Source organism: Cydia amplana, chromosome 4 (assembly GCF_948474715.1).
Source record: "Cydia amplana chromosome 4, ilCydAmpl1.1, whole genome shotgun sequence".
Lineage (NCBI taxonomy): Eukaryota > Metazoa > Arthropoda > Insecta > Lepidoptera > Tortricidae > Cydia > Cydia amplana.
Genome location: NC_086072.1, coordinates 17,995,752 through 18,007,059, shown reverse-complemented (window position 1 = coordinate 18,007,059; position 11,308 = coordinate 17,995,752). Strand labels below are relative to the sequence as shown.

The window sequence follows — 11,308 nt, the reverse complement described above, 5'->3', positions numbered from 1 at the left end:
TTATCCCACGTACGCAACGTATGCAAATTATGCAATGCATTATGACATCGGCCCCTATTTCACCAAGCTGACAGGTACGACAATTGTCAAAAAAATGACAGACCTTTGTTTCACCACGCCGACATTTGTCAGTGACATATGTCGAGTGACAATTGTTAAGTGACAGGTGACAGATGACAATTTCGTAAATTGTTTTGTATAGAACTTCATATAAACATGACAGGTAGTTTGGTACAATTGTCCATCTTAAATTTAATGACAATTATTTTGTGAAACAAGGGTAATGTTTACTAGTCGACATATTTGTCAATTCTTCACAAGAGATCGTTTATTGCTTTCGATGTGCCGTGTTGTCATCACTAACATGATATTGATTGAGATCCCATCTGTGTCCCAAGTCGCAACCCCATCTAATGCAGCGTATACCTACATTATTTGACACTGCGCCCACCCGCCCGATATGGGAGTTGAACAGATGTGGCTCAAGTTATCAATTAATGGTTTGACTCTGTTAATAGGAACTGCATACCGACCGCCATGGTTAAGTATCGATACATTTATTGACGCAATGACTGATACTATTACTTCGTTTTCTAAATTTGATTTGATTATATTGTGTTAATGGGAGACTTCAATATAAATTTATTGAATAATGATAGAAATGCCTCTAAGCTCAAACTGTTACTTACTTATTTTGATTTAACACAACATATTGACGTACCAACGCATTTTACTAACAATAGCAGTGCCTTAATAGACGTGATATGTAGTAATTGTCTCGTTACTAAAACTCAAGTAAATTATATTCCGACTTTGAGTCACCACGCATTCTTATCTTGCGAATTAAATATTAAAAAATGTAAACCTCTGCCACAAAAAATATGTTTTAGACCACTTAAGGACATTGATCAGGAACTATTTAATCGATCGATTGAATCTATTAAGTGGGAATGCATATCCGAGTTAATGACTGTTAATGACATGGTAAATACCTTCAATTGTGTAGTCCTATCCCTGCTTGACGCGTATGCGCCTCAGAAAGTAATTTTAATTAGAGAGAGGAGCTATCCATGGATAACTCACACGATCAAGGAAATGATGCGTTTACGTGACGAGGCACATAACACGTATAAAGCGTCTGGACTAGACAGTGATAAATTGTATTATAATGAGCTCAAAAAATGTGTAAATAAAGCCTTATTTCATGAGACGCGTGCGTATTTTAATCAAAATATTAATCGAAATGCCAGCAACTCTCGAGCTCTTTGGAATAATCTTAAACGCACTGTCAGAATAACTAAAAACTCACATGAATCAGAAATACCTTCACACTTACGTGACCCTGAACGTATCAATTTACATTTTCTAGAAGTTCCAGGTAACGTGACAGCACCGCAATCATATCTTGCTAAATTTAAAACCAGTCGCTTTCATGATTCGACCTTCAGATTGGAGCCAGTGGGAGAAGACCTTGTACTTAAAATAATCAAGACCTTAAAATCGTCCGCTCTGGGAGACGACGGTATCTCTTTAGACATGTTGCTTCTTACCCTTCCCCATTCTCTAGGTGCAATCACTGCAATTATTAACAAATCTATTTCTACCTCCGTTTTTCCTGACGCCTGGGAGGTTGCATTGGTAACGCCGCTTCCTAAAACAAATAATGTCACAAGCTTTAAAGATTTAAGACCTATTAGCATATTCCCGTGTTTGTCCAAAATACTTGAGCGCGGGGTATACATGCAACTGTCAGCTTTTCTCGAAACAAATAAAGTTCTTCCAACCCTGCAGTCTGGTTTTCGCAAATCTCGTAGCACGACGACGGCACTCCTAGATGTAGTTGATAATATTTTGTCAGCACAAAACGAGGGTCATAGTACGATAATGGCACTTTTAGATTTTTCACGTGCTTTTGATGCCATAAACACCCAATTATTACTATCCAAAATGAGATACTATGGTTTTGAGTCAGATACCGTCGCATGGTTTGCGAGTTATCTTAGTGGCCGTACGCAAGTAGTTCAAATCCCAAACAATACTAGTTTATATGCAAAGTCAAAGCCATCTGTCGTCTCCAGAGGTGTGCCGCAGGGCTCAATCTTGGGTCCGCTCCTTTTTATTCTCTACACAGCTGATGTCAGTGGTATCATTAAGAATTGTAATTTTCACCTTTACGCTGATGATATCCAAATTTACATCTCTTTCGACCCAATCGATACTGATTATGCTGTTGACAAATTAAACAAAGATCTTGAGAATATTACAGCCTGGTCCGAGTCAAACTGTTTAGTGTTAAACCCTAGTAAATCCAAAGTTATGTTTTTTGGTTCCAAGAAACAGATTAAACAGGTAGAAAACCATCAACCAATTATCATTATCTCGGGAAATGAGGTAGAACGTGTGTCGGAAGCGCGAAATCTGGGAGTATTGATGGATGAGTCATTGCGTTTCGAGGGTCACATAGCGCAAATTGCGAAGAACACATTTTACAGACTTAAAGTACTCTATCGGATTCGCGATTTCCTAAGTGTTGATTTGCGAATTAAGCTTTGTCTTTCATTAGTACTCTCTAAATTTGATTATGCTGATGTCGTTTATGGCCCACGTTTATTAGCTAGTACAGACCGGTTGGTGCAAAGAGTGCAAAACGCCTGCACACGTTACTGCTTTGGAGTCGCCCCACGAGAGCACGTGACGCCATATTTGAACTCAGCACGTATTCTTAAAATGTCACTACGCAGAGAATTGCATCTTTCATCTCTGTTATTTGGTGTTTTTAAAACGTCTAAACCAGAGTATCTGTTTAATAAGTTTACATTTCGCGGTAGCAGGTCAAGCTTGTATGGAATCAGATCGGTTTGCAATGATTTGTTACTGTCTCGTTGTCACTTTGCCGTTTTCAAAGGTAGCTTTAAATACTCAGCAACAAAATGCTGGAATAATATACCGCCACCTATCAAAAACTTAAATACAATTGGTACTTTTAAATTAAAACTCAAACAACAACTTCTGGAATTTCAAAGCACGCTACCTCCTGGCCCCAATTTCACCACGGCTACAATTGTCACTGACATATGTCGAGCTACAATTGTCAAGCGACAGGTGACATATTACAATTTTATGAAATATTTTCTATACAAATGCTTACAAACATGACAGGCATTTTGCTACAATTGTATGTATTACAATTATATTTTGAAACAAGAATTATTATTTTTAGTCGACATATTTGTAGAATTGTCGGTGAATCTTGACATGAGATTGAAGCTGTGTCGGATTTGCGTGACAATTGTAGTATTTCGTGGCTGCTATAGTATGGCTCTTCTCAGGTGAACTTTTCGCTTCGAACCTTAATCTTTCAAACAAAGGCCATTGTCTCTATTATCGCACAGCCGCTAGCTCGAGTGTTAGCACGTGCCAGTACAACATTCATATTGAAAAACAACCGGTATCGTCATAGTATTAAGGTTCAATTTTAATGTCACTGATATTCTAGATATTACGTTTTGGTAGTGTAGGACGATTTTAACACCACACTAAGTATCAAAATAATATGAGTGCCGTATCGCTTCGGGGCGGTCTATCCTCCTACACTACCAAAACGTAATATCTAGAATATCAGTGACATTAAATTTGAACCTTAATACTATGACGATACCGGTTGTTTTTCAATATGAATGTTGTACTGGCACGTGCTAACGCTCGAGCTAGCGGCTGTGCGATAATAGAGACAATGGCCTTTGTTTGAAAGATTAAGGTTCGAAGCGAAAAGTTCACCTGAGAAGAGCCATACTATACACGCGTAGTTCAAAATGGCTCTCCATGCGAGTAGTAGTGACGCTAGTGATAGTAACAGTGATCTTGATGAATTCGCACATATAAGAAGATATAAAGACAGAATTAATTTTTCCTTTGATATTACGGATTTTTCATTTAAGGAAAAATTCCGTCTTAGTAAAGTAAGTGTAGAGTATTTAATAAATAAAATTGGTGCACGTATTGAACATCCAACGCCAAAAAACAAAGCTTTGACGCCTTGCCAACAAATTCTTTGTACACTGCATTGGATGGGATCGGGATCTCAATATCACGTTAGCGGATATAATCATGGAGTATCAAAGGCTACCATTCATCGGTGTATCAAACGAGTTACGACTGCAATTGTCAACGAAATGTTTGGGATTGAAGTACGCTGGCCGGAGAATACCGACGCTATCCCGCATTTAATTAGAGAAGTTGCAAATATTCCTAGAATTGGAGGAGTCGTTGATGGATCATTAATACCCATTGATTCACCTCAGCAACATGAGTACATGTACGTTGACTGCAAAGGTGGGCATTCGATTAATACAATGGTTGTTTGTGGGCCAAATTTAGAGTTTTTTTACGCCAGTGCTAGATGGCCGGGATCCGTTCATGACGCAAGAGTGCTACGTAATTCAACTTTGGCTCATCAGTGGGAGAATGGTTGGAGGCCGTTCCCAAATGCGTTTTTGTTAGGAGACAGTGCATATGCCATGAAAAAATGGCTCATTACGCCAAACATCCCAGTTGAAATACATATAATCATATTTAAGATAGTTATCTTTCTTGCAATATCCATATTGCAATAATATTTTTGAAATAAAGATACTAACACACGCACACAAGAATTGCTAGTTTCACGAAGAAAATTACTCAATGGCGGGAATGGATTTAATAGTTTTAATTTGGTTTTATGAAAAAGAGAGCAAAGGCATTTATATTCAGCCAATAAAAAAAAGTATCCATCCTATACGGAAGCAGCGGTTTGGCAGTTAATAAGTTGGCAAAGCGTACGTGAAATACTTAGATTATTATTTTTAAATTAAATAATATTTTTGAATTAAATAAAACTTATTGATGTTTGAATTAAACATTATAGATTAATTAGCGAGAGCGTGGAATGGCATATGTAGTGGCGGTAAGCTTTAGTTTCCTCCGAAAGCGGTGCCGTCATATAGCGGCCGTCTCCATACAAATACTACGACATCCATATTTAGCCGTATTATTTAGTATGGAGACGGCCGCTATATGACGACACCGCTATCCTAGGAAAACCGATCTTTACCGTCAGCATGAAAATAATAATAGGTATTTACATTAAAAACAAGCACAAATATTTAGATTTTTTTATTACTTCTTCTTCTTTATTACTTTAATAAATAACAAACGTCTTTTTATACTGATATGCTATGCTAGTATGAGAAAACGGAAAATTCAAATTTAGAATGCCTGTACAGACAAATTACCACTACATATCGCTGCCCCAATATTACAGGGTTCTATGTTACACTTTTGACGAATTGAAATATGAACGTTGTCATAGTCACATAAAGTCAAAGTTTAACTACTCTGAAAATGTAACATAGAACCCTGTAATATTGGGGCAGCGATATGCCATTCCAAGCTCTCGCTAATTTATCTATAATTTTTGATACATTTTTCCCTATGTTTAGTCGTGACAATTGTTTTCTACAATTGTCGCACCTGTCATCGTGGTGAAACCGATAATTCCACATATGTCATATTTTGATACAATTGTCGCACCTGTCACGGTGGTGAAATTGGGGCCTGGTACTAGAGTAAAACCGTCGTATCTGTAGTGGTCGAAATCGTACTTATGCGCCGTTTAACTTTGTTAATCTCAGTACCTACTTATAGTAAAATTATTACATTCATGTTATTTATTTCCTCAATATATACTTTATTACCCAAGTATTTATTTAGCCTAAACATTAAACCTATCTTCACATATGTCATAGTATCATACAGTATAATCTTATAAATACATACACAAATATAAACATGTATATATATATATATATATATATATATATATACATACCTATATTATTTTCTGCACAAACTAAAATAGTCTTAGCCGTAGAGTTTCCGACAAACAGCAAGCAAATTCGTATTGTACGAAGGGTCGGCCTGAAAACCAGCGTTGTAGTAGGTAAGCCTGCTGCAACACATGCTGAGGTTCGCTCCTTTTTAGCATCATAATTTAAAAAAACTTATATCTACATGTAAACAAATTAATTTGTGCCTATTTAAGTTTAATTCTAAGGCTTGTAATGTTTTGTAGCATTGCCTGTAAACATTTTTCAATGTGGTGTTAAATAAAAATTTTCTATGTCTATGTCTATTTGTTGACAAGGCGTCAAAGCATTTTTTTTTTGTTTGTTTTAAGTGTTTTTTTCTGCAAATGCAAAGTCAGTGACGTCAAAGTAGGAATCTATTCGTACTTTATATATTCCCTTGTATAAGAATATCACCACTATTGCTTTTCGGGGAGTTTCATTTTGTAACTAACCAAAACCCTAACTTTACTGTTAGTGCCCAACTTCGCATTATATATTTTTTTTAATTATGAAAACTATACTGAGACTTATTCCAAATCCTAAATGTTGAATTACTAAACGCCTTCATAGGCAACAATTACAATTTATAATGGAATTATGATTTAATGCTAGTTAAGAAGAATTTAAAAGCGATTTAAAGCGATTTTTATTTGTACCCTAAAGGCGAATTTAGGGTACAAAGTTTTGCCAACGTTTATTTTCAATGAACTACAACATTGATAACGGGGTTTGCTAACAACGAAAACACTACAATTGTCACCCAAGCCTGACACAGCTCCGATCTCATGTCAAGAATTACCGACAAATTGACAAATATGTCGACTTATAAAAACTACTCTTGTTTCACCAAATCATTGTCATTAAATGAAAGATGGACAATTGTAACTAAATGCCTGTCATGTTTATAAGCACTTCTATACAAAAATAGTTTACGAAGTTGTCACCTGTCACTTGACAATTGTCACTCGACATATGTCACTGACAAATGTCGGCGTGGTGAAATAGGGGCCTGAACCCTGAAATTTGTATGCTTAGAAACATACTTGTCATACGCAACGCAACACATGACAAGTATGGTTCTAAGCATACAACTTTCAGGGTTAAGATTGTTATTATAATGCATTGCATACGTTGCGTACGTGGGATAAGTGTGTTTTCGCCGTTATGTTATCATGTGCAACATTGTGAACAAGAGACGATGTATTGAGGTTGCAAACACTTCTTTATAATCCCTGGTGACACTTGTGATTGGATATTACTGTATTCCAATAGTTTACATAAATGTTGTTGCTATAGGTAGGTACATAAGTAGGGCCATTTCGAAAATCCAAATTATTCTAAAAATCTCTATCACTTATTATTATGAAACGAGTAAGGGGATCCACCTTAATGTTGAAAAAAAAAATCTATTAGCTTTCTATCAGATAAAACTTTGTCACGTTAATTGTTTTATTCTGTACTAGTACGTGTTGAATTTTATATCAAAATCTAGTAAAATAGATAGCTAATGAGCAATTTATCACAATAATGTGGATATTAAAATAAAATATGAAAATGTTACAAAAATACAGGACCTGAAAGTTTCAAAATTTAAGTTTTTTTTAACTTCCAAAAACGATAAAAGTAAGAGTAGGGGAGATGTGGGTATAATGATCCCTCAAAGTGAAATGATCCCCCCTCTTATCTGAGCAACTACTGATGCCATCTATCTAAATATGCATTAAACGTCTTCCCCGTGACCCCGCCAGTTGCCTCTTAAAGTGTCATGGCGGTATGAGCACGTAGCGTGATTTTATTAGAAAATAATTAAAACATATACGTCTAATCTACGGTAGCCTATTTTCCGAATTCCATTACTTTTAGCATGTTGCGTTTTATTCAAATTATGTTTCACTGTCGGATCTTAATGATGTTTATCTATACTATAAGGATGTTTATACTGAAGCAAGTTGAATTTGAAAGTAATATTTTTGTCGATATTTAAAATTTGGTGTTTGAGGTCAAATGATCCCATTTCGTAGGCGTAAAATGATCCCTGGAATCATTTTACTCCCTAAGTAATTTACTATGAGCATTTCCTGTACAGGCCATAACATATCATGTCGCGAATTTATGTGCGCAAAGCCACTTACTTCCGAAAATCAACCTTAGGAAGAAATGCTAAGGGCTCTTAATGCGATTCAATTATGGATTGCCTTTTAAAATAGCAAGCAAAATCTGTGCCCTCTAAAAACAAGGCCAAAATAGAAAAAAAATAGCACTCATCTTCTGAAAATAAAGAAACGCTGGAATCGACTGACTTAAATGATTAAGACGAAGAAATCTTGATATTACAAAGGAATCATCTGTGATTATTTTAACTCTACCCCAGGGATCATTTTATACATACCTATGTATAATATGATCCTTTACTAAACCATTAGAAAACATAACATAATTATTTAAATATATAAAAAACACGAGAAATAAGTATGCAGTTACTTAGTTAAGTAAATGGACTATTCATAAAGACCTAAATCTTGTGTTTTTGTCTCCAACTGTGAACACAGTAAAGTTTCTCCCTTAAGGGGATCATTATACCCACATCTCCCCTACCATTCGATTCCTTACATTTTATCCAAAAAAAATATTGTATAGCAACTATATACATAAAGGCAATATTTCACCGACAAAAACGCAATTTTCTTGTTTTGTTCATACTACAAGATGGGATCTCAGTGACCTTGACGTCACGTTCACTTAGCCTTTTGTGAGGGGCGTTTCGCGAGTGAAGTGCGACTTCGGACTTTGACTATAATTTCTGACTTTTGTGTTGCTTTAATGCAATGGGTCCCATAGAGACATTTGATCCTAAAAACAAACCCGATCGATTGATACCATAAATGAAAATTAGTCATGTAACCTATTGTGTTGTATGTGGTAATTCTTATAGGTAGTGGTTGAGTGGTTGCTCCTGAATCAAACAAAATTATTTGATAACCATTTATTTCAATGAAATCATGCTTACTAACAAACTACTCATCACTTGAAATTTATAAAAACAATAACTTGATACATGGAAATCTACTACATATTCTACTTTGGTGAAAACATTTCTCACTTCCATACAAAATAAACCAAGATTAAAAACTAAAAATCTAAAAATTACTTAAAAATTGCCTAAGTATGTCCAAAGTAACTGGTAAAGGAACTTAAATCGATAGCAGCGTACGCTGTGCCGTAGGTACCTACTGTAAAAGGTAGACCAATATTCATTACATTATGAATGCCACCTGTGTTATTGTCAGGTGACGCCAGCGGCGCCACCGTCGTACACATAGCGTCGTTGCGCTCTCCAAAGCTGATATTATGTGCTCGATTTTTGATTGACAATTAGTTACCTAGCAACAACACACATAATGTATTAATGGGGTCCCTTTGTTTCACACAAAGTTGTAAGTCATAATGTATTGTTTGTCATATTATCATTAGTCCTAAAACTGAAACTGTTAACTTTTCAGGATTTTCGTAAGGTTATTATCCTATAGCATAGAGAAAAAAATACATAGATTGCTTACTCCATACATCAGTTTTGGTACTTACCAAAAAGACTATCGAGTAGCGGAACTATCAGTACTGCTACTTGACAATAGATGTAGCAGTACTGATAGTTCCGCTACTCGATGCTAGATGTAGACACTGAAATTAATAGTATTTTTGTACCAAAACTGATGCATGGAGTGAGCACTCTTGTCTTATTATATTTCTCTATGCCTATAGATAGGTTAGGTTAGTTTTATGGCAATCCTGAATATTAACGCGTTTCTAAACCAAATAAATTATGACTAACGAATTTTACGGGCAAACAATACATTATAAAACTTTTTGGGAAACAATAGAGATCCGGTGTTAATTCATTTGATTAAAATCTCACACATATCAGATTTGGTAAGCGCAACGACGATAGCCCGAAACTTTTTCTTAAGTCTATTACAATGTGATGATACAATACAACTTATGATGATTTATCCCATTTCACCTCCACTGTCAGTATTCACAATTTAATTGGTTTTAAATAGCTAACGGAGGCTTGTAGCGCGTTTATGAATAACGCCGTAAGACACTTCCGTCCGCAGCAAGCTCGGCCGAATTTCACCTTCCCATACAGACGGAGTTAAAATTACGTGTTGTATTGTAATGCAATGCAACTTTGCACATACAATGACATGAGGTACAGATGTAGGTAGTGCATAATTATATTCCTTCGTATTTTTACTTAAACGTACGAACGTGTCTTACTATTTCAGTCAGTCTCGATACAAAAAGTACTGAGGTTGACTGAAGCAGCATGACAAATACGAACGAGAAAATACGAAGGAAAACAATTATGCACTACATCTGTATATGTAGGAACAAAAACACAGCCAGATTTGCAACTACCTAAGGTTACATTTAAATTGTGATATTTGGATGGAACCAACACTACCTAGACGTTAATGGCAAGAGTCTTGAAAATATAGGATATTTTCGACTGTGATGAGAGGTAATTAATTAATACTTATTTTTACATAACGTAACACTATATTAACATTTCAAATTTTAAATGCAATTATAACTGCCAGTAAATTCTGGGACCATCACGATTCTAAAACACGAAACCATTTCAATTCAATCCGTTTTAGGTAGATGGGTCACACTTCAAAATGTTTTATACATTTTTAGTCATAGTCTAGTAAGCAGTTAATACCATCATACTAGTAATTTTACCTACACACATAAAACTAAATTTCAAGCGTGTATTGGTAGCGTAGTGCCAGTTGCACCATCCTCAGTATCCTCACTTGACAGACTGATCAACGTCACCCTGCGGTTTACTATAAAACTTTCCATACAATAAAATTTAGCGAACTCTAACGATGACAGTTTGGTGCAACCGATCCTTAGTAAGTGTAAAGTCATTCTCGTCAAGATAAAATCTAGATGGCAGCACTGACACTGGTCGCCCTTTATAAACCTGTAATCGCTGTTTAGACCCTCTTTCTAACGAATATGATGTTGGCATAACATAGATGCCGCATCTCAAGCCAAGCAATTTTTCGTCAGTAGCGAAACTAATTCCATCTGGTGTCAAGTAGCGGTATCAGTTCCACTACCTTGACGTTAGATGTCGACTACGAAATAACTCGCGTTTTGGTAAGAAAACTGATGTATGCAGTTATCACTTTTTCTTTACTTATGTTTCTCTATGCTTGTAGAACCAGTGCCAGCCTTAATGCCTAGGGGATTTATAGAGATTAGAGAAACATGCGTGGTGATCGATCGCCACACCCTTTTTCGCCAGTTAGACGCCTACGTGTAAGGCCTGAGTGGACGCTCGAAGCGGAGCGTTCGGCGGGGCGTGCAGCGTGGCGTCGGGCTCACAAGCGATTTGAGCAGCGTGCACT

General features: G+C 36.1%; 1 long non-coding RNA gene across 1 annotated transcript in view; it reads left to right on the top strand.

The window, feature by feature from the left end:
• The window catches only part of LOC134647354 (uncharacterized), a 444,045-nt gene that overhangs the window by 324,000 nt on the left and 108,737 nt on the right, over positions 1-11,308 (top strand). The gene's annotated exons all lie outside the window — the stretch shown is intronic.